General features: G+C 42.1%; 1 protein-coding gene and 1 pseudogene across 2 annotated transcripts in view; one reads left to right on the forward strand and one right to left on the reverse strand.

Moving 5' to 3' along the window:
• The window catches only part of LOC142109645 (uncharacterized), a 223,083-nt gene that overhangs the window by 27,658 nt on the left and 168,064 nt on the right, over positions 1 to 27,361 (forward strand). The gene's annotated exons all lie outside the window — the stretch shown is intronic.
• LOC142109643 (voltage-gated hydrogen channel 1-like) lies at positions 23,542 to 26,806 on the reverse strand (annotated as a pseudogene).

The following is a 27,361-nucleotide window of genomic DNA, read 5'->3' on the forward strand; positions in this document are numbered from 1 at the left end:
TTCATGAGGTACTTACAGGTAATACTATTGTGCCTCCTTTCATATTCTACTGTATATATGGTATGTAGCAGAAATATTTGGCAGTGAGCACAGGTTTCTGTTTCTATACTGAACAGTGTAATGTATTCCTGAACCCGTTTCCAAAAAGGTGCTATAGTCACTGGTATTTTCCTGCTCAGTGACTGATGGCTCAGGTAGAACAAGACAGAGACACGTTGGTTACTTTCTGGTGCCCAGACACTATATGACAGAGGTGCACTGTAAAGGGAGTAACTGGTGGAGAAATTCAAGCAAGGGCCGTATGTGCCCACGTATTGTCTTCATTGTTCTAAGGTTTTGCTTCCTGGATCAGTGGAACCAAACTCAGCGGGTTACCCTGGGATAGGATAGGAGGTATTTCTACCTGTTCCAACCCCTCCAGATATGAGTGACCAACAACTTTATGTCCTGGGGACTGCCACATATACCTAGGGGGCACCAGCATGGAACTGGAGGACATATAAGAATCCAAGCACTGGGAGTGACAAGAAGGTTCATGATAGTAATGATTGGGGATTCTGATTCCCACTGGGTTACCATCGATGAGAAGGGCTGCGCAATCAACCAGGAAAAGCGACTAGGACTTTTAAGTCCCAACCAGTATTTGCCCACAAAAAGTTGGATGATAGCTTCGCTTAATAGCTCTTAAGTCAACAGTAAGGCAAAAGTGACTGAGCAGCATTTGGGCAGCACTGTGGTATTATTCTGCCATGGGAGGTAATATAATACTTTATTAGAAAAGCATTTATCATCTAGGTGTGAATAGATCCCACATTAAAGTATCTATTGGAGGGTAATGGCTGACAGTGTAGCCCCAAATAAATGCCACATCAGAACAGAGTTGTCTCTGGTAGTCACTGGGGCACTCTTGACAGATCAGCACAGGGTAGAGTCAGATCCCATCTGAGATATTGCTACAGCTTGGGAATAATGTCACAGAGTAATTCCACTTTAATTATAAACATACCTCGGTCTATTTATACGTGGCTTTTACTAACATGTTCTGATCAGGGGTAACTTACCATAGTTGCAAGGGTAATATCATGTATATGAAAACATCTATTGTAGGGAGATCTGTGCAGGTTACATTCAGGTAGCTCCCATTTCTGTAACTTGTAAACCTTCAAGTGCTGTCATGCTGTTAACATCCTAGAACCAAACGCAAATATAGAATATATCTAGTGGCTATAGTATACTGTATTGTCCATTATCATCTGATTTCACATTTATTAAAAGATTATCATAATATGCATGTCTCCAATGTACCGAAATATATTTGAAAAATCGATGGTAAAATTGTGTCCTTGTGTTCCAGTTACAGCTGTACCAAAATCCAAACTTTCGTAGAGGTTATCCTCACTTATTAGGACAAATCAAGAGAAGAGTTGGTATTAAGAAAGCTCGTTCGGGTTTGTCCTCATTAGAACAGGATCTCAGAGGAGAGAATACAAATATGCAGAAATGTCCTGATGAGACTGGGAACTCAAATGACAAGCCAAAACGACGTCGAACAACTTCAACTCCATCAGAATGCTTTGCAATGGGCCAGAACGACAGTCACAAATTAGACCCGACAACCACTTCTTCTGCTTCTCCGAATCATATGAAGCCTCCCCTGCCAGCCTTTACTACCATGAATCCAGATTTAAGCAACATGCAGGCCAATTTGGCTAACTTGCTGTCAGTTTGTAATAACTGGTTTCAAGTGAATATGATGGCTGCAGCATCTGTCATTTCTATGGCTCAATCATTCCCTCAGCGTAGTCCTTTCTACCATAACTGCCCAAGCGGCAAGTGCTTTGAGAACGCAACATCGGCATCCACTTCATCAACCACACCCACTAAGGGGCCAGAAATGGACCAAGATTATATGGGATCACATAAATAATCTAAAGTTATCATGTTGAAAATATGACATTTTATCAATAATAAAATGTACCTCTCAGGTTTTCAGTCTTCTTACTCTTTATCACATATCAGTCACTGTATTGCTAATTTTTACTTACACTTGACTAATATATATATATATATATATATATATATATATATATATATATATATATATATATATATATATATATACTTGCTTTCAGTGCTAGAAAAGGGTCAGCAATCTTGTAATGAAATATGGATCAGTTTAAAAGCATCTTGTAACAATCACAAATAAGTATATAATTCTCCCCTATGATAACAGAATGTAAGGTATTTGTTAAATGAATAGACATTATATAAGCCAAAAACAGACAGTAGTTTTATGTACTAAAATTAATGAGAGGATTAGTTTGACAAAGTTATAGAGGGAAGAATTACTTTTCTCTGCTGAACTAAACACCTTCACTTCAAGAAAGTTCAGAGGAACACCAAAGAGAAAAAAAAACCTCAAAATAAACACCAACAATTAAATGGTCATGCAATTAGATGATGTGCTGGCATAGATCATGTGAATTGAATATGTCATATGCCAGTGTTTCCAAAACTTTCTTAGTTCGAGGCACCCTTAGGGTCTTCATAATTTTTTTAAGGCACCCCTAAGCCAAAATAGTTACAGAGTAGTCCTGTTTTTTAGGTAGTTTAGTCAAAATAACGTAATACGTATTTAGGCCCCTTTACCATCACATTGTGCCCCTTCATCAGTTTCCCTTGTATTACACTGCCCCTTTCATCCACCGTTCAATTTCATACTGGTTACTTGCCTTTCTTTCTTCTGTTTTCTTCTTCTTCTCATATGCTGCTCCTCACTGAAAATGTTGGGTATAATGATGTCATGCACGGCAGTGCGAACGGAGCAGGTAAGAGGGTGTCTGGTGCTGTACTGGTAACTATTCTTCTTTTTGCCTGCCGGTGGATGAGTGAGGGATGGCCTGCAGAGAGGAGCGCTTACTGCCCCCCCCTTCCACATTGCTTACCTCGCTTTTCGCTGGCCATGGCACTGCTGTGGGATCACTGTGGCACACCAGGGAGCTGCTGTGCACAGTTTGGGAACCGCTGTCATCAGGCCATAGATCTGGTCATTTGGCAATTGTGCCCAACTAAAGTCTAGTGTCTGATTAACTCTCCAGCTGTGTGTGTGGTTTTTCAGCTTCCTTTTGTGCAAGCCACAAGACATGCAAACTAAACTATAGGCTCCTACCCGCATCCTCACTTTTTAAGCTAATCATAGAAAACTTATTTGGATTGTTACCTCACTTTACAAAGGCATGGCTGAGTGACTTGAATAGAGAAACTAGCATAGGGGAATGGCAGAACGTTTTCCAAACTACACACACATGTACAATAAGTGTTTCAGTGGTAAAGATCCAATACAAGTACACAGCCCGCTGGTACAGACACCCAAGCTTACTAAATAAAATAGACTCCGGGAGTGAATGTGGGAGGTACAGTAATGCATTAGGGGGGTACATACATATTTGGTGGAAGTACCCAAAAATAAAGTTGTTCTGGAAGGAGATGTCCAGAGTTACTAACCTTTTTGAATTGAGAGGTTCCAGTGGAACTGGGCTTTTGGCTTACAAATGTGTCCAAAGTACCCATTAATAAATACGAGAAGTTCCTTATGAGAGATCAAAGGCAGCAGCACCGGTTCACTGGAAATCCTCTACCCCTTCCATCTTTAAAAGACTGGTAAGGATGAATCGCCTACTATATGACCATGGGTGATATATCTACTTCATAGAATGATAGCTCCTCAGATTTCAACGCCACGTGGCTACAATGGTTGGATTTTATTGAAACGGACCACTGCAGGGGTTATATGTTTGAGATAGGCTCTCCGTAATATGTTTTTGATTTACCCCAATGTCTGATTGTATTCTCAACTAATTAATAATAACAAATATAACCAAATACATAGATTACTCTTACCACAGATTACTCTCAGACAACCACACCTACAAAATATTAACCTGCAAACCCACTAACAATTTTATCTCAGAACTATAATATTAAATGAAGGTCGTACAGAAAAAATCCTGAACATGATTATAAATTCCTATAAACAAAACAACCCTGAATCCCCACTTTCTGCTTATTACTAAAAAAACACAAATCTATTATCAATTCCTCCCAACTTATCCAGGGCTGCCAAGAGGAATTCAGGGCCCGGTTACAACAAATTCATGGGGCCCCCCCTCATAGTCGAGTAAGCCCCCAAAAATGTTTTAGTGTGTAGTCACACATTCAGGGGCGTGGCTAGCCTAACGACAGTGCAAAATTTTTCGGAGGTGTGGTCATGCATTTGGGGGGCGTGGTAAATGCGCCATTGGGGCGTGGCTAGCATCAAAATCACTAGACTCTCAATTCGCCGGAGCGTCACATATGTTCAAGCACTCCTGACTTTCAGGACATCTACCACCACAGTGTAGTATACAAAGAATGCAGTGTGTACACAAACAGTTCAGTCTTGACCTACACCTTACATTGGGCACAACATTCACCAAAAATTGCCATTGTCCCTACTAAAATCACAACATTTCACACACTGTGCTGCTCTCTCCTACCTGTTCTTCTAACTTTCTCCACCTGTGGCTGCTGGTTTCTTTAGTTGTGGCTTGTCCGTATCCAGGAATGTTGAAGGACCTATTTTGAAAAAAAAAATGGCTACATTTAGAAAATTACAGTGTCACAGATTTAGGGTATTTGCTTACTGATTTTTGCACTACTCACCCAAGAGGTGCGGAGTCTAACGTGTTCCTGGTTTTCACCAGGGACCCCCGCAAGGAAGTGTGGTCTTAGCTGCGGGAACACGCAGGTCGCGGTCCTCCAAGGGAGTAATCAGTGAAGCAGTAGATGAAAGCGGTGTCGTACAGGCCCAGTCCAAACCGTGAATCCGGGTCGAGGTCAGAAGCACAGGAGGAAGAGTCAAATATCAAGCCGAGGTCAAGTTCACAGGGAGCACAGAACAGGGGTAGTAAGTAACAAGCCGGGTAATACACAGGAAGCGCTGGAAACGGTACACAGGAACGCTGGAGCTAGGATGAGACCTAATACTCTGGCACTCTCCATGTGCCAGAGTGAGGCTTTAATACAGGTGCAGTCCAATCACTGGCGGTGGTGACGCTAAACACCACCGCCGGAGTTACTAGGAAGCGTTCCGTTGCCTAGCAACGGAATGCGCGATCGCTGACCCGGAAGTACGCTCGGTTGCCTGGCAACCGAGCGCTCTGTCACAGAAGCAGACATCCGTCTCTGTGCAGCAGGCATAGCACGGAGACGGCGTCTGACAGTACCTCCTCCCCTACTTTGTTGGATAGATCTTTGTTTGAGGAACTGTTTCAATAACCGTGGGGCGTAAAGATCTTCTTTTTGCACCCAGGATCTCTCTTCTGACCCAAAGCCTTTCCAATGTACTAAGAATTGGTGTCGTCCATGAAGGATACGGAAATCCAGGATACGACTAACTTCAAATTCTTCACCTTCCGTAGTACGTACAGGAGCTGGACGATGAGGCGACTGATGAAATTTATTGAGTACAAGTGGTTTGAGAAGAGAGATATGAAAGACATTGTGGATCTTCAGGGAGGGGGGTAACCGGAGTCTGTAGGTTACTGCATTGATCACATGTGTTATGGAAAAGGGACCAATATAACGGGGAGCCAATTTTTGAGAAGGTACTTTGTCGTGAACCTGTAAAAGAGGGACCAGTCTCCGATGGCGGTCTGCTGCTTGCTTATAGCGTAGGGAAGTCTCTTGGAGTCTAGCTTTCGTGTTAGACCAAATCTGAGAAAAGTTCCGCATGACATCCTCCACTGCGGGAACTGACAAGGAACTTTGGCTGGAAAAATCTGGGAGGGTGGGTTGGGAACCATAAACAATAAAAAATGGAGAGGCACCAGTAGACTCGTGATGATGAATATTGTGAGAAAACTCCGCCCAGGGTAAGAGATTAGCCCATTCTGCTTGATAATCTGAAGAAAAACATCGTAAGAAGACTTCGAGATCTTGGTTAACCCGCTCCGTTTGACCATTGGTTTGTGGATGATAACCTGATGAAAACTTGAGGTCAGACCCAAGTATTTTACAAAAGGCCCTCCAGAATTTGGAAACGAATTGCACTCCACGGTCAGTGATGATCTCACGAGGACATCCATGAAGTCTAAATATTTCTTTAATGAAGATAGAAGCTAACTGAGAAGCAGATGGTAGAGCAGACAAAGGTACAAAGTGGGCCATTTTAGAAAATCTGTCCACAACAACCCAAATAGTGGTGTATCCATTGCTGGGGGGAAGGTCTGTGATGAAATCCATGTATATGCTTTGCCAAGGGAAATCTGGAATGGGAAGTGGTTGAAGGAGTCCAGAAGGGGCCATTCTGGGGTTCTTACAACGGGCACATGTATCACAAGAAGCCACAAAACTTAGTACATCTGAATGTAGTGTCGGCCACCAATATCTTTGACGAAGAAATTCAAGAGTTTTCTTAACACCAGCGTGTCCTGCCAATTTAGAGGAATGCGCCCATCGGAGAGCTTTAATTCGTAAATTAGGCTCTAAGAAGGAACAGCCCCTTGGGGGTGTCTTGGCCGTGGTTTTGGTAAGGGCGATAACCCTGGTAGGATTTAGAATGGGTAGGGGTTCCGAGGAAGTACAGAGATCCGTGTTGTCAAAAGATCGAGATAGAGCATCAGCTCGGATGTTCTTGGATCCTGGGTGGTAGGTCAGGATGATATCAAAACGTGCGAAGAACGATGCCCATCGAGCTTGGCGTGGATTGAGGCATCGAGCCTCGCTAACATAAAGCAGGTTTTTATGATCGGTAAGAACCATTACTGGATGACGTGAACCTTCAAGTAAGTGTCGCCACTCCTCTAGGGCAGCCTTGATAGCTAGTAACTCTTTGTCACCAATTCCATAATTCTTCTCGTGGGATAAAAAATTTTTGGAAAAGAACCCGCAAGGTAAATGAGAACCGTTTTTGGATTTTTGGAAGAGTACTGCCCCCACACCTATAGCAGAGGCGTCAACTTCTAGAAAAAAGGGTTCCGATTGATCCGGTTGAGACAGGGCTGGATCGGATGAAAAGGCCTGTTTCAGGAGATTAAATGCCTTTAGGGCTTCTGGAGACCAATTCCTGGGGTTGGCTGATTTTCGTGTCAGCGCTGTTATAGGTGCAATAATGGAGGAGAACCCTTTAACAAATTGTCTGTAATAATTGGCGAATCCAATAAACCTTTGGATGGCCTTGGTGCCCTGGGGAAGAGGCCAGTTGGTAATGGCAGACACCTTTAGTGGGTCCATGCTTAATCCTGCTCCGGACACAATGTACCCAAGGAAAGAGATTTGTTCCACTTCAAAGATACACTTTTCTAATTTGCAGAAGAGTCGATTAGCTCGTAATCGGAGTAAGACTTCCTTCACATGGTGTCGATAGGAGGCAATGTCTTGGGAAAAGATTAGAATGTCGTCCAAATAGACAACGACGAAGTGATATAAACAGTCTTGGAAGATTTCATTAACGAAGGATTGAAATACTGCGGGGGCATTACTAAGCCCGAATGGCATGACTATATATTCGAAATGTCCGTCCCACGTGTTAAACACTGTCTTCCACTCGTCTCCTTGACAAATCCATACTAAATTGTATGCCCCTCTGAGATCTAGTTTGGTAAAGATGCGGGCTCCACTAATCTTGTCGAAAAGGTCCATAATAAGGGGTAATGGATAGCGGTTCTTGATAGTAATTTTATTTAGTTGCCGATAATCAATACACGGGCGTAAGGATCCGTCTTTCTTTTTAACAAAGAAAAATCCTGCTCCGGATGGTGAAGATGATTTTCTAATGAATCCTCGGGCTAGGTTTTCAGATATGTATTGTGACATAGCTTGGGTCTCTGGTAAGGACAGGCGATATGTCCTACCACGAGGAATTTGTTTTCCCGGGATTAATTCAATCGGACGGTCCCACGGGCGATGGGGTGGAAGAATCTCTGATCTTTGTTTGGAGAAGACGTCCTTAAAGGCTAAATAGACCGAAGGTAATGTACAGGTTTTATAATTCGTCTGAGTATGACAGACTTGAAAGCGGTGTGAGGGAATACATTGCTTATGACACTGCGGGCCCCTGGAAATAACCTCCGCACGAACCCAGTCAAATTGAGGAGAATGGTTCCGGAGCCAAGGAAGACCCAGTATCAGTGGGTTAATAGACTGTGGTAATACTAGGAATTGGATCCACTCTTGATGTAAGGCTCCTACCAACAATTGAACCGCACTCGTAATGCTGGAGATGACACTGTTGCTGACACGGTTACCATCCACGGCAGTGAGGGTAAGCGGTTGGGGCAGCTCTTGAATGGTTAACTGGAGCTCTGAAGCAAGAGAGGCCGAAATAAAATTTCCTGCGGCACCGGAGTCCACGAAGGCAGAGATTTGTTGGGGTCCTTTAGTAGTCAAAAGCTGGACAGGCATGAGAAACTCGAGATTGGAGGTGGAGTAGGGAGTGGAAACGGTGACTCCTAAGGCGGCCTCCCTCTTACCGTCTAGGAGGAGGCGTTTCCCGGTCTCTTGGGACAGAGACTTAGAACGTGACCAGACTCCCCACAATGTAGACATAATCTCTGCTTGAACCGTCTCTCGCGTTCTTCAGACGTTAGTTTAGAGCGGCCAAGCTGCATAGGTTCTTCAGTGGAAGATATTGGGTTTTGAAATTGGGGAGCCAAACGGGGAGTCCGTCTTGTAGAGGACCTTTCTGAAATTCTCTCTCTGAAACGAAGATCGATCCTGATACATAATGAAACGAGGGCGTCCAACTCCGAGGGGAGTTCTCTGGTAGCCAATTCGTCCTTAATTCGATCGGTAAGACCCTGCCAGAAGGAAGCAATGAGGGCTTCATTGTTCCATCGAAGCTCAGAGGAGAGAGTCCGAAATTGTATGGCATACTGCCCGACAGACATAGAACCTTGTCGCAGGTTTAAGAGGCTAGATGCAGCAGAAGAGACTCTGCCCGGTTCATCGAAGACCTTCCGGAACATGTCAATAAAAGCCGCGGCGTCCTCCAGCAAAGGGTCATTGTGCTCCCATAACGGGGATGCCCAGGCCAGGGCTTGCCCACTAAGTAGCGAAATTATGAAGGCTAACTTGGTACGTTCCGAGGAGAATGCTGTAGAGTTACACTCAAAGTGAATGGCACACTGGTTAAGGAACCCTCTACATTTTTTTGGATCCCCGTCAAACTTATCGGGGGAAGGTATTCTTAGTCCAGTAGTAGCGGCTGGAGGGGCAGCAGGAGCCGCAGAGGCCACTGCAGAGCGAGAAGGAGCCGCAGATGGTTCCGTAGGAGGGGTTTGTCCTGCCCGTAGAGAGTCCAGGCGAGATAGGATTCCCTGCACACACTGGAGTAAACGAGCCTGGTCCGCCTCCTGCTGTTCCACTCGGCGACCCAGGTGGATAATGAGGTCCCGAGTGGTAGGTTCACCTTTTCCATCTGACGTCATGGCCAGAGTATACTGTCACAGATTTAGGGTATTTGCTTACTGATTTTTGCACTACTCACCCAAGAGGTGCGGAGTCTAACGTGTTCCTGGTTTTCACCAGGGACCCCGCAAGGAAGTGTGGTCTTAGCTGCGGGAACACGCAGGTCGCGGTCCTCCAAGGGAGTAATCAGTGAAGCAGTAGATGAAAGCGGTGTCGTACAGGCCCAGTCCAAACCGTGAATTCAGGAGATGTCCAAGGGAAAGTTCAAAGCCGTAGTCAGGGTAGCCGGGTCGAGGTCAGAAGCACAGGAGGAAGAGTCAAATATCAAGCCGAGGTCAAGTTCACAGGGAGCACAGAACAGGGGTAGTAAGTAACAAGCCGGGTAATACACAGGAAGCGCTGGAAATGGTACACAGGAATGCTGGAGCTAGGATGAGACCTAATACTCTGGCACTCTCCATGTGCCAGAGTGAGGCTTTTATACAGGTGCAGTCCAATCACTGGCGGTGGTGACGCTAAACACCACCGCCGGAGTTACTAGGAAGCGTTCCGTTGCCTAGCAACGGAACTCGCGATCGCTGACCCGGAAGTACACTCGGTTGCCTGGCAACCGAGCGCTCTGTCACAGAAGCAGACGTCCGTCTCTGTGCAGCAGGCATAGCACGGAGACGGCGTCTGACATAAAGCCAGCCTCGGCGTTAAATCAATAGCACTCACGATTAATAATTAGGCCTTCCTCCAGCCCCAACATTAAAATAATACTATTCACATTTAATAAATAAACCTATTTCCCTTCCTGCAAACAGCCCCAGCAATACTTATTTCTTGCAACCATCACAGCCATTAAATAATTCATAGTCACATTTAATAAATAGACCTCATTCTCCCTAAACACACCCCAACATTCAATAGCCCCCAAACCACCCCATCTTAAATAGTCCCCACCATCACCCTACAAACAAAATAGCACCCATTAATTAGCCACCACCTACCTCACACTCACTACATTGCAACAAGCCCCCTGTGCCATCACACACACAATACTGTGCCCCTTCTTCACAACTACACTGTGCCCCTTATGCTCACACTGCGCCCTCCATGCTGCCTTCCCTCCTTTTTCCCTTTGTGCCTCTCTCCCACTTTTTTTTATTCCTCTGTGCATCTCTTCTTTTTTCTCCTCCTCTGTGCCTCTCTCCTTTTTTTCTTCCTCTGTGCCTCTCTCCCACTTTTTTTTCCTTCTCTGTTCCTCTCTCCCACTTTTTTTTCTCCTCTGTTCCTCTCTCCCACTTTTTTTTTCCTCCTCTGTTCCTCTTTCCCACTTTTCTTTCCTCCACTGTTCCTCTTTCCCACCTTTTTTCTCCTCTGTTCCTCTTTCCCACTTTTTTTTCTCCTCTGTTCCTCTCTCCCACTTTTTTTCCTCCTCTGTTCCTCTCTCCCACTTTTTTTTCCTCCACTGTTCCTCTTTCCCGCCTTTTTTTCTCCTCTGTTCCTCTCTCCTTTTTTTTTCTCCTCTGTTCCTCTTTCCCACTTTTTTTTCCTCCACTGTTCCTCTTTCCCACTTTTTTTTCCTCCACTGTTCTTCTTTCCCTCTTTTTTTTCCTCCACTGTTCCTCTTTCCCACCTTTTTTTCTCCTCTGTTCCTCTCTCCTTTTTTTTCTCCTCTGTTCCTCTTTCCCACCTTTTTTTCTCCTCTGTTCCTCTCTCCTTTTTTTCCTCCTCTGTTCCTCTTTCCCACCTTTTTTTCCTCCTCTGTTCCTCTCTCCCTTTTTTCCCTCCAATGTTCCTCTTTCCCACCTTTGTTTCTCCTCTGTTCCTCTCTCCTTTTTTTTCTCCTCTGTTCCTCTTTCCCACTTTTTTTTTTATTCCTCTGTGGCTCTCTGTTTTTTTTCCTCCTCTGTTTCGCTCTCCCCTTTCTTTATAGTACTGTCCCTCTCTGTTTTCCTCCCCTTGCCTCTCCGTTTCTTTACTTACCTTTTGTCAACTTCTTTCCTTTCTTTTCTTCTCTTCTGCCTCCTCTTCTGTCTTTGTTCTTCATGCTTCCTGCGGCGCTCCTCACTCACTGACGGGCGTGACTTGATGACGTCACGCTCGGCAGTCAGTGTGAATGGAGAAGAGGAGAGGAGGGACACGGCGTCGCGCGATTATGTGAGTATGTTTTTTTTTTGGGGGGGGGGGGTTTCTTCCAGCTCCACCCGCCAACGAATACCCCCCTCCCCCCCCCCGCGGAAAAAAAAAAATAAAAAAATCGCAAAAAAGAAAATTGAAAAAAAAATAAAAAATTAATTAGAGGAGAGGGCCCGGCCCGGGCCCCCTGGCATGGCCGGGCCCGGGTAAAATGTACCCGCTCCCCCCCTCTTGGCGGCCCTGAACTTATCCCAATAAATAGATACTTTCATACAACCATACATCATTAAGACAACATCATTTCTGAGAGATACAACACATACTCAACACTATCCAAAATCACACATGGAAAGAAACATACATGAGGTATGCAACAGATGTAAGCTCAAGCATCCCACTTTACAAGGGCATACTAGCAATAATCAGAAAACTAGAGGAAGACGTGAACCTAGACAGAGACCAGATAGAGTTCATTGTATAAAACATAACATACATTCTAACACATAATTACTTCACATTCCAAGACACATAATACCTACAAACAAAAGGGACAGCGATGGGGACTAAATTCATCCCAAACAATGCTACATATCTATGCATCAATTCACCGAAACAAGACTTTGGGCTAGATTTACTAAACTGCTGGTTTGAAAAAGTGGAGATCAGATTCTAGATGTCATTTATTTAGTGCATTCTACAAAATGACAGCTAGAATCTGATTGGTTGCTATAGGCGACATCTGCACTTTTTTAAACCGCAGTTTAGTAAATATATCCCTTTATCTATAATAACAACCCATATTTGGAACATAGTTTTCTGGAACACTACATCAATGACATACTCCTCATATGGAAAGGAACAGAACCCCTACTTAACAATTCCATCAAACACATAAACCAAAATAGACTTAACCTCAATTTCACTTACACCACCAGCATTTATTTTCTACACCTAACACTATACATTGAAAACTCAGAGATCCATTCAATGGGTGTGGTATGAATTTTCGACACTCACAATGCCGACATAGTTTAGAAGGACAAAAAATACTGATTACTATAAAAGTGATAACCTGAAAAGATCTACTTACCATACAGAAGACACTCAGTATTTCCAACAGGTTAAGCTACAAATTAAAAATGCATCTTTTACAAATAGCTACAGTAAGGAATCACGTAGCTAAAGCGATCCACCTCAAATAACTTCTACCAGCATCCAATGCTACTTACAATAAACCATCCCAGTCCAGAACCACAATCCCCCCTCCCCCCGCTTTCCTGCACCAAGAAAGAAAAAGCACAAACAAAAGAATAAAATAAACAAAAACTATTGTGGTAAAGTGGCTTATTTGTAACACCTCTTCTATAAGCAAATGGGTAAAAACCCAGCTAGTCTGCAGGAGCAGGCTGCAGACGGTTACATATTCCCTGGACTGCTCTTTCAGCACATACACACACAGTGTCACGAAAGCCAGATAATGGGAATGGTCTTAATCTCTGCTAGAGTGACAGTTTACCCCCAGAGAGGTGCGGAGTCTAACGGAGGAGAGGTATACACCAGGGATTCCCGCAAGGGAATATGGTCTTAGCTGCTCTCAAATGCAGGTTGCTGTCCTCTAGGGGGTGCAGAGCAGATAATGCGCAGAACCACCAAGTTGCTGTTAGGCAGAATAGAAGTTGTAGTGAAGAGATGAACTGCAGAGAGCTGGAGCACTGAGGTCCACACAGGTGTATAACTCTGGAACAGGACAGATGATGAGCGATGCTCTGCAGTGAAGCCACAGGTCTTGACTGTGAGATAAGCTGAGCCAATAAGGTGGTGAAGCGATGAGCTGCAGAGAGCAAAACACTGAGAGACACACGGGTGTTATAACCCTGGAACAGGACCAATGATGAGTGATGCTCTGCAGCAATAATGCTGAGAAGCAATGAGCTGCACAGGTAAATGCTGAGAAGCGGTGAGCTGCACAGTGAATTGCTGAGAAGCGGTGAGCAGCACAGGTATTGCTGATTAGTGATGAGCTGCACAGGTAATGCTGAGTAGCGATGAGCTGCACAGGTAATTGCTGGGAAGTAATGAGCAGCACAGGTAATGTAAAGATACAGATGGAGGTAATAACATTTTTTTGAAGATACAATTATTGGAGTCTGAGCATACGTTTATATGTTCTATACGAACATTACACTAAAAGTTATATAGATTGATTGAACTTATGGTTATTCATCCAGACACGATTCACGGCACCAAGATCATTGACATTTGTGGCACTAGCTAGCATTTTTCTCCATTGTGGAGCCATCTGATTGATTATTCTATTGCCATCCTTTTCTTGCTACAGTATAGACAGCTGTCACATTTACTTATTTAGTAGCGTTTAAAGTTGGTTGGCTTATGTTTACATTTCCTATATGCTCCATCACTGTGCAGTGGGATTTGTTTCATGGGGGTAGTTCCATTTAATGCTTTTGTGTATTATCATTATTTTAAGCTGGTTAGTTGTGTTTTATCTTTTATATTTGTCACCAATAAATTGTATATATATGATGATCTGTGACCTTAGGTTTTGTTTTATATTATATTATTTTTCATTTTAAGCCAGCTAGGTTTTTAGCGCTGCAGTTTTCTTTTTTAGTTTATTGGATGTCACACAGGTGGTTTGCAGCCACCTTGGTTATTGCAGCTGCTTGACCTTTTGGCTAATTTTTGTTTGTAATATCATTATTTTTATATAGGCGCCATATCAAGGGTTGTTGTGTTTTATTGTGGGAGGAAAGCGGAGCACACGAAGGAAAAACACAGGGAGAACATACAAACTCTGCTGTGAGGCGGAAGTGCTACCCACTAAGCCACTGTTCTGCCCCACCAACAAATGTACACATACTTAAACTAAATTAGTGATGGATGCCGCTGCTCTTATTTTACAACTGCTGATCCAGAGGGTGGGGTACAAATTTTCTAAGCCGAAAATGCTGACACCAATAACACTGACAGTAAAATGCAACACATAAAATAGTGACAAGTAAGAAATATCTAACGTTATAAACAGTGACAGGTACTAAATCCCAACACCATAAATACCTATATGTAAGAAATGCCGACACAATAAAAAACAAGCAGCGTGATTGCTGATACTAAAATTAAGGGGGCAATGCGAGCGGGTCTATAGACCGTATAGCTGGAGTAATAGGCAAGGTTAATGATCTGAGTGAATACAACAACTGGGTCAAAGCATCTCCAAAATAGCAGGTATTTTGGGGTGTGTCCGGTGTGAAGTAGCTAGTATCTACAAAAAGTAGTCCAAGGAAGGACCCTTGCAACAGGGTCATGGGTGCCCAAGACTCTGATGCGTGTGGGAAGCGAAGACTGACCCGTCTGATCCAATCCCACAGAAGAGCTACTGTAGCACAAATTGCTGAAAAAAGCTAATGCTGGCTATGATAGAAAGGTGTCAGAACACACAGTGCATTGTAGCTTGCTGCGTATGAGGCTGCACAGCCACAGACTAGGCAGAGTGCCCCTGACAACCCCCGTCCACCTCTGAAAGCGCCTACAAAATATGTGTGTGTATGTATATATATATATATATATATATATATATATATATATATATATATATGGTTCAGAGTGGATATTTAAAAGTGTTGGTGTGGAAAATGTAAGTAAATGGAATTTTATAGTTTTACAATGAAGGCACTATATGTACAGTATATTCCCCCCACTATCATGTGCAAATCCCTTAGACTATAAATAGAGCTTGCGGCTCTGTTATAGTCACTCGATTTGCGTTGCTTGTACGGTGTACAAGCATAGTTCCCGTCCTCCGTGTAGAGGGTTGTTTTTTTTACAAGCTTGTTCCGGTTTGGATTTATAAAATGTGAGTCCTTCTGACCTGAAGAAAGAAGACTTTTAATCATGATGGAATTACAAATGGGCGGTCCTCCTGACCCAAAAATCTGAAGGTTTTTTTACATGGACATGAGGATTTACAAATATGGGGGTCTATGTGACCCGAAGAACAGAAGATTTTATGCAAGCATGGACTTTTTGGAATTAAAAATAATTTGGGGACATCTTCATGGACCTTATTTTGGAATGCAAATATTTGTAGACATGGTTTACAAGCATTTTTGGATTCAAAGTTGCTGACAAATGAAGACATCATATTGCTGAGTATATGGGGTTTAATTATTTTTAATAAATATTTGTGGTATTAAAGAGGGTGCTTTGTGTTTTCATTGGGGTTTTATTATTTTTATTAAAATATAGTGGTTTTAATGAGGCTGTTGTGGCTTTAACATTTTTGCTATGGAACTACATTTTGCAGGCAGGCATGGGTGTCAGGTCATGTTGGCACTTGTGGTTCTCTAAGTACCAACATGCCCTGACTGCCATGGGTATGCTGGTGCATGTAGTTCTACAAGCATCAGCATGCCCAGACTGTTAAGGGCAGCCTGGCCTGTCTGGGACTTGTAGTTCTACAAACAAAAATGCCGTCTGCTTTTTCTTTTTTTTAGACTTTATTTTACATGAACCGCCCAGGGGTGTAGGAAGAGTCCTCGTGTTTTCAGCCCTGGACTGGTTGTTCCTGGATGGGGTGCCGGCACGTTTGTTTTTGCGGACCTCACTTCCTAGGGAATCTAGCCCAGAGCTTAACAGCCTGGGTTTGGTTTGTCATTATGGCAGTGAAACCCCTGCTGTGTGTCCCCTTTCTATAGTGCCAACCACTCCGGCTGGTTTGCCTAGTGCTGGATGCGTAAAATCGGGGGGACCCCATGCAATTTTTTTCCCGATTTTCACACAACCAGCAGTAGGCTGGCAGCGCTAGAGTTAATAGTGCTTAGAGGGGGGACCACAAGCATTTTTTTTTTTTAACATTCATTAATTTTACAGAGGGCTAAGTCACGCAACTTTTCAATGTAAAACATTCAACCAATCACAAATGATTATTGACTTGTAAATGGTAATTTTCAGCTAAACACGGCTGAGTTTAATGCAGCGCAAATCGCGAGAGATGAACAGCGATTTTTAAGTTCAGACTAAAAATCGCTACTTAATACATATAGCGACTTTGGGACTCAAATCGACGGTAATCTCTCATGATTTTAAATTGGACCTTGATACATTTACCCCCTAGTTTTAAAATGCCCTGTACACTCTCCCCCCCCCCCCCAAAAAAAAAGAGAAAAACTGACTTTTTGGAAAACAGGAAGTGGAATAAACCTGGAGATTTTCAACATTAGATATCAATTTGTCATTTTTTAATTATTTTTTATTCATATGGATGGTTCTCCATTTGAATACCAAATTTCAGCTTACTAGCTAAATAGTTTTTAAAATGTAGCCCCTCAAACACCATGCCCCCCCACACAAAATTAACAAAGTGGAATTCGGTTTATTAGATTCAATCTTAATATAAGGCCTTGACTGTGCCCTTATAATACATATATAAATAAATATCTCAAGATTATGGTTGGAATGTTGCTGTGTTTACTAATTGCACAATTTTTTTTGACAGATTGATACATATTTTAAGTTTTATTAATATTATGGAAATTGATGTTGCCTGTTTATTAATGTATACAGAGAGGTGCAATAATAGTAGTCTTTGCCTTTAAGACAACTTACCTGAAAGAGGCCAATAACCTCCTAGCAACTGAAGTCCTTTGTGATGTAATATGTATGTATGATACTTACTGGGGTGTTCAAGAATTACTCATTGATCTCCCAGTATCTTAATGCTATAGATGTATGAGAGCAATGTCTGATGACTGCGCATGAACAGGGTTCTCCGTATTCAAGATTAGAGATGGATCCTTCTGCAGAACAATCAGCATGTGCTGGAGATCAAATAATGAAGTCAAAAGAGGTTTCTCAGAGATCCATCATGCCTTCAGTATCTCCAGTAGTTGACCAGGCAGCTGATGAAATCTCAAATATGCTGTCTGAAATAGAAGAAAAGAAATCACAAGATCTGGCTGATGAGCCATTTGTGAATAGGCCACAGTTCCTTTTAAAAGAGGACACAGATCTGGAAGATTTTTTGTCCCTTAATTTTCCTAGAAAACTGTGGAAGATTGTTGAAAGTGACCATATTAATTCTATTCGATGGGATGACGATGGCATCTGTGTGGTGATTAATAAGGAGTTGTTTAAACCTGAATTTCTAGAAACAAAAATTCTCAAAAATGATTCTATAAAAAATGTAATTCGGCAACTGGATCTTTATGGATTCAACAAAGTTCAACGTGAATTTGAAAGATCCGCCTCACTCACTGAATTCCTAGCCGAAGAGGATACTGCTGCAGAATTTACTAAGGTAAGCGGTTTTACAATGCTTATTTAATGAATTTAATTGATTATTTTATATATTGAAAATATAGAATATCTGAAATATCTGTAGTCAAAAAGTGCAATGAAGTACTTTATTATGGAGCAATCGAGAGGGGGAAAACATGTATTACTTGTTCAATTGATTTTCTTTTAATAGACAAGTAGCTAGAACTATCCATCAGACTCTCATGTATTTCAAAGATCTAGCCATCTTACTGATTTAATGTAAAATTGGATAATATCTGTGTTTTACCTTTCATGAGGTACTTACAGGTAATACTATTGTGCCTCCTTTCATATTCTACTGTATATATGGTATGTAACAGAAATATTTGGCAGTGAGCACAGGTTTCTGTTTGTATACTGGACAGTGTAATATATTCCTGAACCCGTTTCCAAAAAGGTGCTATAGTCACTGGTATTTTCCTGCTCAGTGGCTGATGGCTCAGGTAGAACAAGACAGAGACACGTTGGTTACTTTCTGGTGCCCAGACACTATATGACAGAGGTGCACTGTAAAGGGAATAACTGGTGGAGAAATTCAAGCAAGGGCCGTATGTGCCCGTGTATTGTCTTCATTGTTCTAAGGTTTTGCTGCCTGGATCAGTGGAACCAAACTCAGCGGGTTACCCAGGGATAGGATAGTAGGTATTTTTACCTGTTCCAACCCCTCCAGATATGCATGACCAACAACTTTATGTCCTGGGGACTGCCACCTATACCTAGGGGGCACCAGCATGGAACTGGAGGACATATAAGAATCCAAGCACTGGGAGTGACAAGGAGGTTCATGATGGTAATGATTGGGGATTCTGGTTCCCACTGAGTTACCATCAATGAGAAGGGCTGCGCAATCAACCTGAAAAAGTGACTAGGACGTTTATGTACCATCCAGTATTTGCCCACAAAAAGTTGGATGATAGCTTCGCTTAATAGCTCTTAAGTCAACAGTAAGGCAAAAGTGACTGAGCAGCATTTGGGCAGCACTGTGGTATTCTTCTGCCCTGGGAGGTAATATAATACTTTATTAGAAAAGCATTTATCAGCTAGGTGTGAATAGATCCCACATTACAGTATCTATTGGAGGGTAATGGCTGACAGTGTAGCCCCAAATAAATGCCACATCAGAACAGAGTTGTCTCTGGTAGTCACTGGGGCACTCTTGACAGATCAGCACAGGGTAGAGTCAGATCCCATCTGAGATATTGCTACAGCTTGGGAATAATGTCACAAGGTAATTCCACTTTAATTATAAACATACCTCAATCTACCTATATGTGGCTTTTACTAACATGTTCTGATCAGGGGTAACTTACCATAGTTGCAAGGGTAATATCATGTATATGAAAACATCTATTGTAGGGAGATCTGTGCAGGTTACAGTCAGGTCGATCCGATTTCTGTAACTTGTAAACCTTCAAGTGCTGTCATGCTGTTACCATCCTATAACCAAACGCAAATATAGGATATATCTAGTGGCTATAGTATACTGTATTGTCCATTATCATCTGATTTCACATTTATTAAAAGATTATCAAAATCTGCATGTCTCCAATTTACCGAAATATATTTGAAAAATCGATGGTAAAATTATGTCCTTGTGTTCCAGTTACAGCTGTACCAAAACCCAAACTTTCGCAGAGGTTATCCTGACTTATTAGGACAAATCAAGAGAAGAGTTGGTATCAAGAAAGCTCGTTCGGTTGTGTCCCCATCAGAACAGGATATGAAAGAACAGGTTACAAATATGCAGAAATGTCCTGATGAGACTGGGAACTCAAATGACAAGCCAAAACGACGTCGAACAACTTCAACTCCATCAGAATGCTTTGCAATGGGCCAGAACGACAGTCACAAATTAGACCCGACTGCCACTTCTTCTGCTTCTCCGAATCATATCAAGCCTCCCATTCCAGCATTTACTAGCATGAATCCAGATTTAAGCAACATGCAGGCCAATTTGGCTAACTTGCTGTCAGTTTCTAACCCCTGGTTTTCAGTGAATATGATGGCTGCAGCATCTGTCATTTCCATGGCCCAACCATTCCATCAGCGTAGTCCATTCTATCATAACTGCCCAAGCTGCAAGTGCTTTGAGAACGCAACATCTGCACCATCTTCATCAACCACACCGACTAAGGGGCCAGAAATGGACCATGATTATATGGGATCACATAAATAATCTAAAGTTATGTCATGTTGAAAATATGACATTTTATCAATAATAAAATGTACCTCTCAGGTTTTCAGTCTTCTTACTCTTTATCACATATCAGTCACTGTATTGCTAATTTATACTTACACTTGACTAATATATATATATATATATATATATATATATATATATATATATATACTTGCTTTCAGTGCTAGAAAAGGTTCAGCAATCTTGTAATGAAATGTGGATCAGTTTAAAGGCATCTTGCAACAATCACAAATAAGTATATAATTCTTCCATAACAGAATGGCCACGCTCCCAGATGGTGGCTGCATGTTCCTTACTTGCTCCTAACATTACCCCTGTCTTCTACCCCGTCCTGTGTCTGCTATGTACTGGTCAGCTGATACAGAGAATTAGGGAATACAGGGGAACTGCAGATAATGTCACAGATATATAACTGTGGACTGTGACTGTAAGTTCCACACAAGCTGGAGAGCCTTTTGTATAACAAGCCTGGTCCTTGTTTTTTCAGCATTAGACACATACATAACATTTGTAGATGCAGTCAAAACAGGGCCATCTTTTCCATTGGGCACGATGGGCAAGTGCCCGGGGGCCCCACAGGCAAGGGGGCCCCATAGACAGGGCTCTTAAGTAAAATAAATAATCCTGCAAAAAAATAATAATAATCCTGCAAATATATCTATATCTATCTCTCTCTCTCTCTATATATATATATATATATATATATATATATATATATATATATATATATATATATATATATATATATATATATATGATACACATATACAGAGGTAGGGGCCCTGCTGCACTGCTTTGCCCGGGGGCCCATAATGTTGTTAAGGTGGCCCTGGGTCAAAACAGGTTCCATAAGGCGGAACAGATCAATTGAGATGCTTTTTGGGGTTCCCGCAGCACCACTTATTGGGCCGCCCACCAGTGATGTCATTGCCCATATATGGAGTTACATTCTCCGCAGCTCTTCACAGTATGTGGCCGGGCGTGTTATATGTTGCTGTGTACGCTGATGGCAGGTGTATGTGATGTGCTGTGTGTGTAAGTGAGCCTGTGCCACACTGTGTCATTGTGGTGCTCTGTCTTGCCTTTTTGTGCTGATTTCAGATGTTGTGTGCATGTGCCATTTATATTGTGTCAGCGCCGATGCCAGCCCTAATAACTGTATTTGTTGCAGTTGGCTAGGTATTGTGACACTGTTTTGGTACACTTGGCAACCTGCACCCATCACCGAATTCTACATTCTCCACCCATCGTCCATTACACATCCCCATATTCCCTGCACTGGTCACCACTCTGTTTGATCAGTGCAGGATTTGAAGCACAGAGAATCTCCTGCCCCCAGCTCAGTGCAGTGAATAAATTAACTGAGGTCACTAAGGGGTGGGAGGTTTAAAACGACTCTGTAACAGCCGAGTCTGGCTGGCACCGCACATGGACCCATTAAACTTTTCAATGAGAGCGGTACCTGGTCTAAAAATGTTAGTGTGTGTAGCCCCAAAACCCCAGCTAGATCCCAGTAACATCACTGTCTGTAAATACATAGAGGACATGGATGGAAATGTTATTGAGCCCATTTGCCATTCTGCATTGTTACAGTTTCAATGTTTATCCAATGCAAAAATAAAGGTTAAAATAATTATAAAATGTGGGAATAGTCTTGTCACTTGTTTTATATGAATATTTGACTTGTCTATCAAAAAATAAACAATAAAATCAGCAAAATTATGTTGCATGGAACAGCCATTTCCCTTCACTTGCAGGTGTGAGGGGACTGCCTGAGGCTGAAGTAGCGGTGTACAGATTCACCAATCCTCGCTTATAACCTTTTTTTTTTTTCTTTAAACCTAAGCTGAGGGCATGGCCTATGGGGGCAATGATGGATCTTTAAGTGTCTCCATTATGTTGAGTGGATAATTGAGGATGTTATACAAATACATGATGATTCTTCATCGTGTCAAGCAGTACTAATTCTCAAATTAAAAACACAATATTTGTTTCTGAATTCGTACAGCTTGACCTGAATGGACTGCTCAGAAGCTGTTTTGTCCAAATATAATGGAGCTATTAAATGGCTTGTGTTGCCCTCAATGGATTATTGTGGCTGCACAAATTTTAATGAACTAAACTAAAATGCTAACTTGATCCGAAATAGATGTATTTCCAGAATTCTCAGCTAAATATCTTCATCAACTGCTTGTTTTGTACAATTAATTGAGTGCTATTGATTCTTATTTTGTAATTTACTACAACAAAATGTTTTTGCCAATGCCTAATATTTTCTGTTTTGAAGAACATGCACAAATGTAACACCCCCTTTGGTGTTGTTGTTCACACCTCCCAGTGACTGAGAGTGTGACCTAGCACTAGGACCCAGAGGAGACACACTGGGAATGTTGCTTAGCAACATCAGGCTGGTATGAGCTGGGGGGATCAGAACCAGTGTGGAGACAGTGAGAGCCAGGGACCCAGGAGGACAGAGGGGAGGAGGTCCTGGGACCCCCCTTATAATCTAGGGAGCTGGTCCATCACCTGCTGCCACTATAGGGGCCATAGTACAACAACATAGACAGAATACTAGTAACATGGGGCAGATTTCAGGGATAATTTTACCTCAGAAAGTAGCAGCAAGATAGAAAGGAGCAGCACACAGGGAGTGTCTGTCAGTGTCTATCTGAGAGATATTACTCCCCAGAGCATGGGAGAGAGATATTACCCCCCCCCCCCCCCACAGAGCATGGGAGAGAGATATTACCCCCCCACAGAGCACGGGAGAGAGATATTACCCCCCCCACAGAGCACGGGAGAGAGATATTACCCCCCCCCCACAGAGCATGGGAGAGGGATATTACCCACCCCCCCCACAGAGCATGGGAGAGAGATATTACCCCCCCTCCCCCACAGAGCATGGGAGAGAGATATTACCCCCCCTCCCCCACAGAGCATGGGAGAGAGATATTACCCCCCCCACAGAGCATGGGAGAGAGATATTACCCCCCCCCCACAGAGCATGGGAGAGAGATATTACCCCCCCTCCCCCACAGAGCATGGGAGAGAGATATTACCCCCCCCACAGAGCATGGGAGAGAGATATTACCCCCCCCTCCCCCCACATAGCATGGGAGAGAGCTATTACCCCCCCTCCCCCACAGAGCATGGGAGAGAGATATTACCCCCCCTCCCCCACAGAGCACGGGAGAGAGATATTACCCCCCCTCCCCCACAGAGCATGTGAGAGAGATATTACCCCCCCCCCCCACCACAGAGCACGGGAAATAAGCCATACTTATTTTCTCAAAAATAATTAATGGGCGATACTTTAGTGTAAATGACAGTTTTAATGGTCTCTCCTACCAATCTACAGAAATCCCAGAAGGGAAACTCCCTCACTGCAGTGTTTGTACTATAGCACAATGCTGCAAATAGATTGTTTTGTTGGACTAGCATAACTGGAAATTGAACAGTACCTGCTGGGTACACTGCTGCTCCAATTGTGCCACTCTGGCAGGGAGCGTTTCCTGTTTTTCCTTTAACTTGTTCTTCTCTGCTGCACGACACTTCACAGACAAAATAATACCTTTGGAACAGCAAATAAAGATATATAATTTATAACATTTCTAGATTTAAATGTGTTAGAAATGTGCCAGGTTACTGGGAAGACACAGTCTAGGCTCCCACCTCAGCATAAAGAAGTTACCCAAGCCACATTTATAACAAACTGAGGTGCCAGTCACACTTGCCATCACCTCCACAGTCACAGTGCTACAGCACACCACTAGAATCTGCTTATAGTTCATTGGGTCAAGTGGTGATGTTGCTGATAGGAACAGGGCTTAGGTTTCAGAAGAAGTGGTGTGCTGGTCTTTCTCCTGGAATGACTTGTGCTGTGTAGAAATTCTGAGAACATGCAGTGGTAGGAGTGCCTATATTTTATATATACTACTGCAGATAAGAGCTCATAGCAAGGAATGCCCATGGCACCTCCAAAAAGCAAATGACCTAAAAGAAAAATCTCTACCTACACATGTACCAGTTGCTTATGACTTGATTCTAGAAACATTTGGGCTTTGATGACCTCTATAACCAAATATGTTTTAATAAGACCGTACTGCAAATGAGAGGATTATAAGAAAGATGTTTTCACAGACAGACCTGTTATTGCTATTATAGTTGTATATATTGATTTTCTTACTATACCAAAAGGTTGGCCACAAATTGTATACACATATACAAACACTGACCACAGTCACTACATAAACCTGTGAGTACATGTATATTACAATTGAAACATTTACCATGCACAATTCTGGCGGCTCTCCAAAGTCGGAGTAAAATTAATAGCCCAACTGGGCTGAAAACATCTTCACACGTTATGTAGACCATATCAATGATAAATGATATCACAACGATAACAGCATCAAACAGTTTATCCATAATTTCCAACAGGAAGAAGGACAAGACGGAAATACTCAAATAATGAAATACATAGAACAAAAAACAGCAATAGCATATTAGCTTATGCAAAGGTTCCTAGTGGGGAGCTCGAGAAAAGAAGAAAAAACAATTTTAGAACATTGTAAAAGTGAAATTTAGAGAAAATGCTGTTATTGTTTATTGGCGATTCTCCTAAAAACAATACTACAGTTAAGCAGATTTAGAATTTGCTCCAGTGAACTGCTGTGTAACTTATTATCTAGCAAGAAGGTGGCTTGTTTAAATCAGGTACTGGATTTAATTTACACAGTCCTGAGACCTATATTAGTTATCTTTCAGAAGACAGCACAAGTAACAGTAGAGTGACACTTCCATCCACTGTGGCCTAGCACCAAAAGTGGATATCTCCCTAAGTGTTATGGTATAACCTAATGTGGGCACTTTTATGCACAGACAGCCCAAAAAACAGTGGCTTGAGGCAGCTGCAGAAAGAGAAAATCTCCAGGCGGATATGTAGGATTGTTCAACAACTGTAAAAAATGTCCGAAATCTTTTTTTCCATCATTCTTGGGTCTTCTGAACACAGACAAATGATGACCATATTGTCTTTACATGCACATGTGTTCTTCAACCGAATGCAAAAATGTGAATTTTTTTGCCCCCCTCCACGCTTTGCCTGGCCAAGTGAAGCAATGAGCAACTGCTGGCTCTCCAGTGGTTGGAGGAAATATAAGTCCCAGCATGCCTGGCAGGGCACGTTGGAATGTGTAATTCCTCAACTGCAGGAGAGCCAAAGTTTACCCAAGTTTGCTCTAGCACAAACTAAATAAATGCATTCAAATGTCTTATTACTTGCTATGGATTACCGGCTATCTGCATCTATATTAATAGATGGGTCTAATGCGTCTAAAGCATTTCTCACTTACCTCTGGTATCACATGGTCAACTTTATCCACTAACGGCTCCAAATCCAGAAGGACCTCAATGAAGACAAATAAAACATCGATAATAACCATGAACACAATAACAATCTGTAAAAAACAACAGTGAAAATTAAGTTGGGAATTTAGTCTATCATACAACTACATTAATATGATGGAAAAATAAATATATAATATGTGAATATACTTTAAAGACCAGATAAATGTTCAGGTTTTCATCCTGCATCGGTGGAAATCTGTACCCTGGACTGGTCTCCCTGCTTTGAGTGGTGGCTACAGCTTACAGGACCATCATGACCTGATCATCAAGTCCTGCAGCATACAACAGACAAGCACAAACTGTGGGCTCCCATACTGTCATTTTGAGGTCCCCCGACTGTCAGATATGCAATATATTCTACTTGGATTCACTGGCATCAGTGATACCAAAGTGAAATGTTTTATTTTGGTATAAAATTTCTATGGATAAGGTTCATGCGCACTTACATGATTTTCAAAACCCAACTTTTTCATGTGTTGATGTGCGAGTTTTTTTTCTACATTAAATGTACTTGATTTCAGGAGAACACCAACCTAATAATGTGAATGAACTTCTACGAAACTTTAAATGGGGTTTTCAATCACATAAAAATGCACAGATACATCACAGCTGTGGTAGAGATATATATATATATATATATACCAACATAAATAAATCTAAAAATGGAAATTAGTGATAATTCCAAATTATATCATCTCAGATGTCCCCTAGTGGTGTGCTGCTCATATGTAAAGACAAAAATAGCTGAGGTGCACGAAACATGGTTTTCTGGGGGCCCTTTCTGGTTTATAAAGGACTCTGTAGGATTATTGAGATACCAAATATTCCATACAGATCAATATCCCAATGGTGACCTCAGACCATAACACATCATGGAAGTCAACCTGGAGTTTCACAGGCTGTTGGCAGGCAGTAAAGATTTTATATATGACTAAAAATTTAAAGAAAGTACCTGAAACTTGTGATGACTGTGAAGCCCTTTTAGGGCATCTCTGAAGGTGTATGAGGAAGTCAATGGATGGCGAGTCTTTTTCCTCCTCTTTTTTCTCCTCTTCAAGACTCCGTTGTCTTTCAACATTGGTGTCACCAACAGTGGTAAAATGCTTCAAATGTTTGGACATGTTGGAAGATGGTTAAATGTTCATCACTCCGTGCAACAGGACTGAAGTGGTGTAATGCTACACCTATCTAGAAGATATGGGCAGAATAAGCACAGCATTTACAAACCAAGCAGACCAGTGACAAAGATGCTCAAGACAACATTGCAAGTTGAGCTAACACATCCTGTAAGCACTTATTATATGTAAATATAAGTTTGGTTGTTGTGTTGTTCAAGGCTCTTGTTTGGTTGCATACAAAGATTGCTATACACAGTCTTCCTCATTGTTGCATATTGTTCCTTATTCTGGTTTATATGAACCTTTGGTGCAATCTATTATAAACCATGTAGTATTAGAATAATGATCTTTTCTTTGTCTTCTCTGTACAGCTATTGTTTTTTTACCCCTCTTTAAATTCATAACTTTTGTTATAATAATAATAATAATTAGTGACAGACTAGAATATAGGGTAAGTCAGGTATCACAATATGCTAAACACCACAAAACACAGCACAAAACTAAACACTTCAGTTATAGTGGCGAAAAACCTCTTTCCACTTATAAAACTATATATAAACAATATACTTTTAAGGAACATTTATTTTAAAAATGTTCCACATAGCGAAGGATGCCACCCTGACATGGTGATAGCGAAAGGAGGATAGTAGCGCTACTTGTACCGCCGCTGTCCTTGTTAAAACTGACTTAGCAGGGGAAAGGTTTCGCAACAGAGACCCAGCAAAAG

This window comes from Mixophyes fleayi, assembly GCF_038048845.1.
Source record: "Mixophyes fleayi isolate aMixFle1 chromosome 2 unlocalized genomic scaffold, aMixFle1.hap1 SUPER_2_unloc_4, whole genome shotgun sequence".
Lineage (NCBI taxonomy): Eukaryota > Metazoa > Chordata > Amphibia > Anura > Limnodynastidae > Mixophyes > Mixophyes fleayi.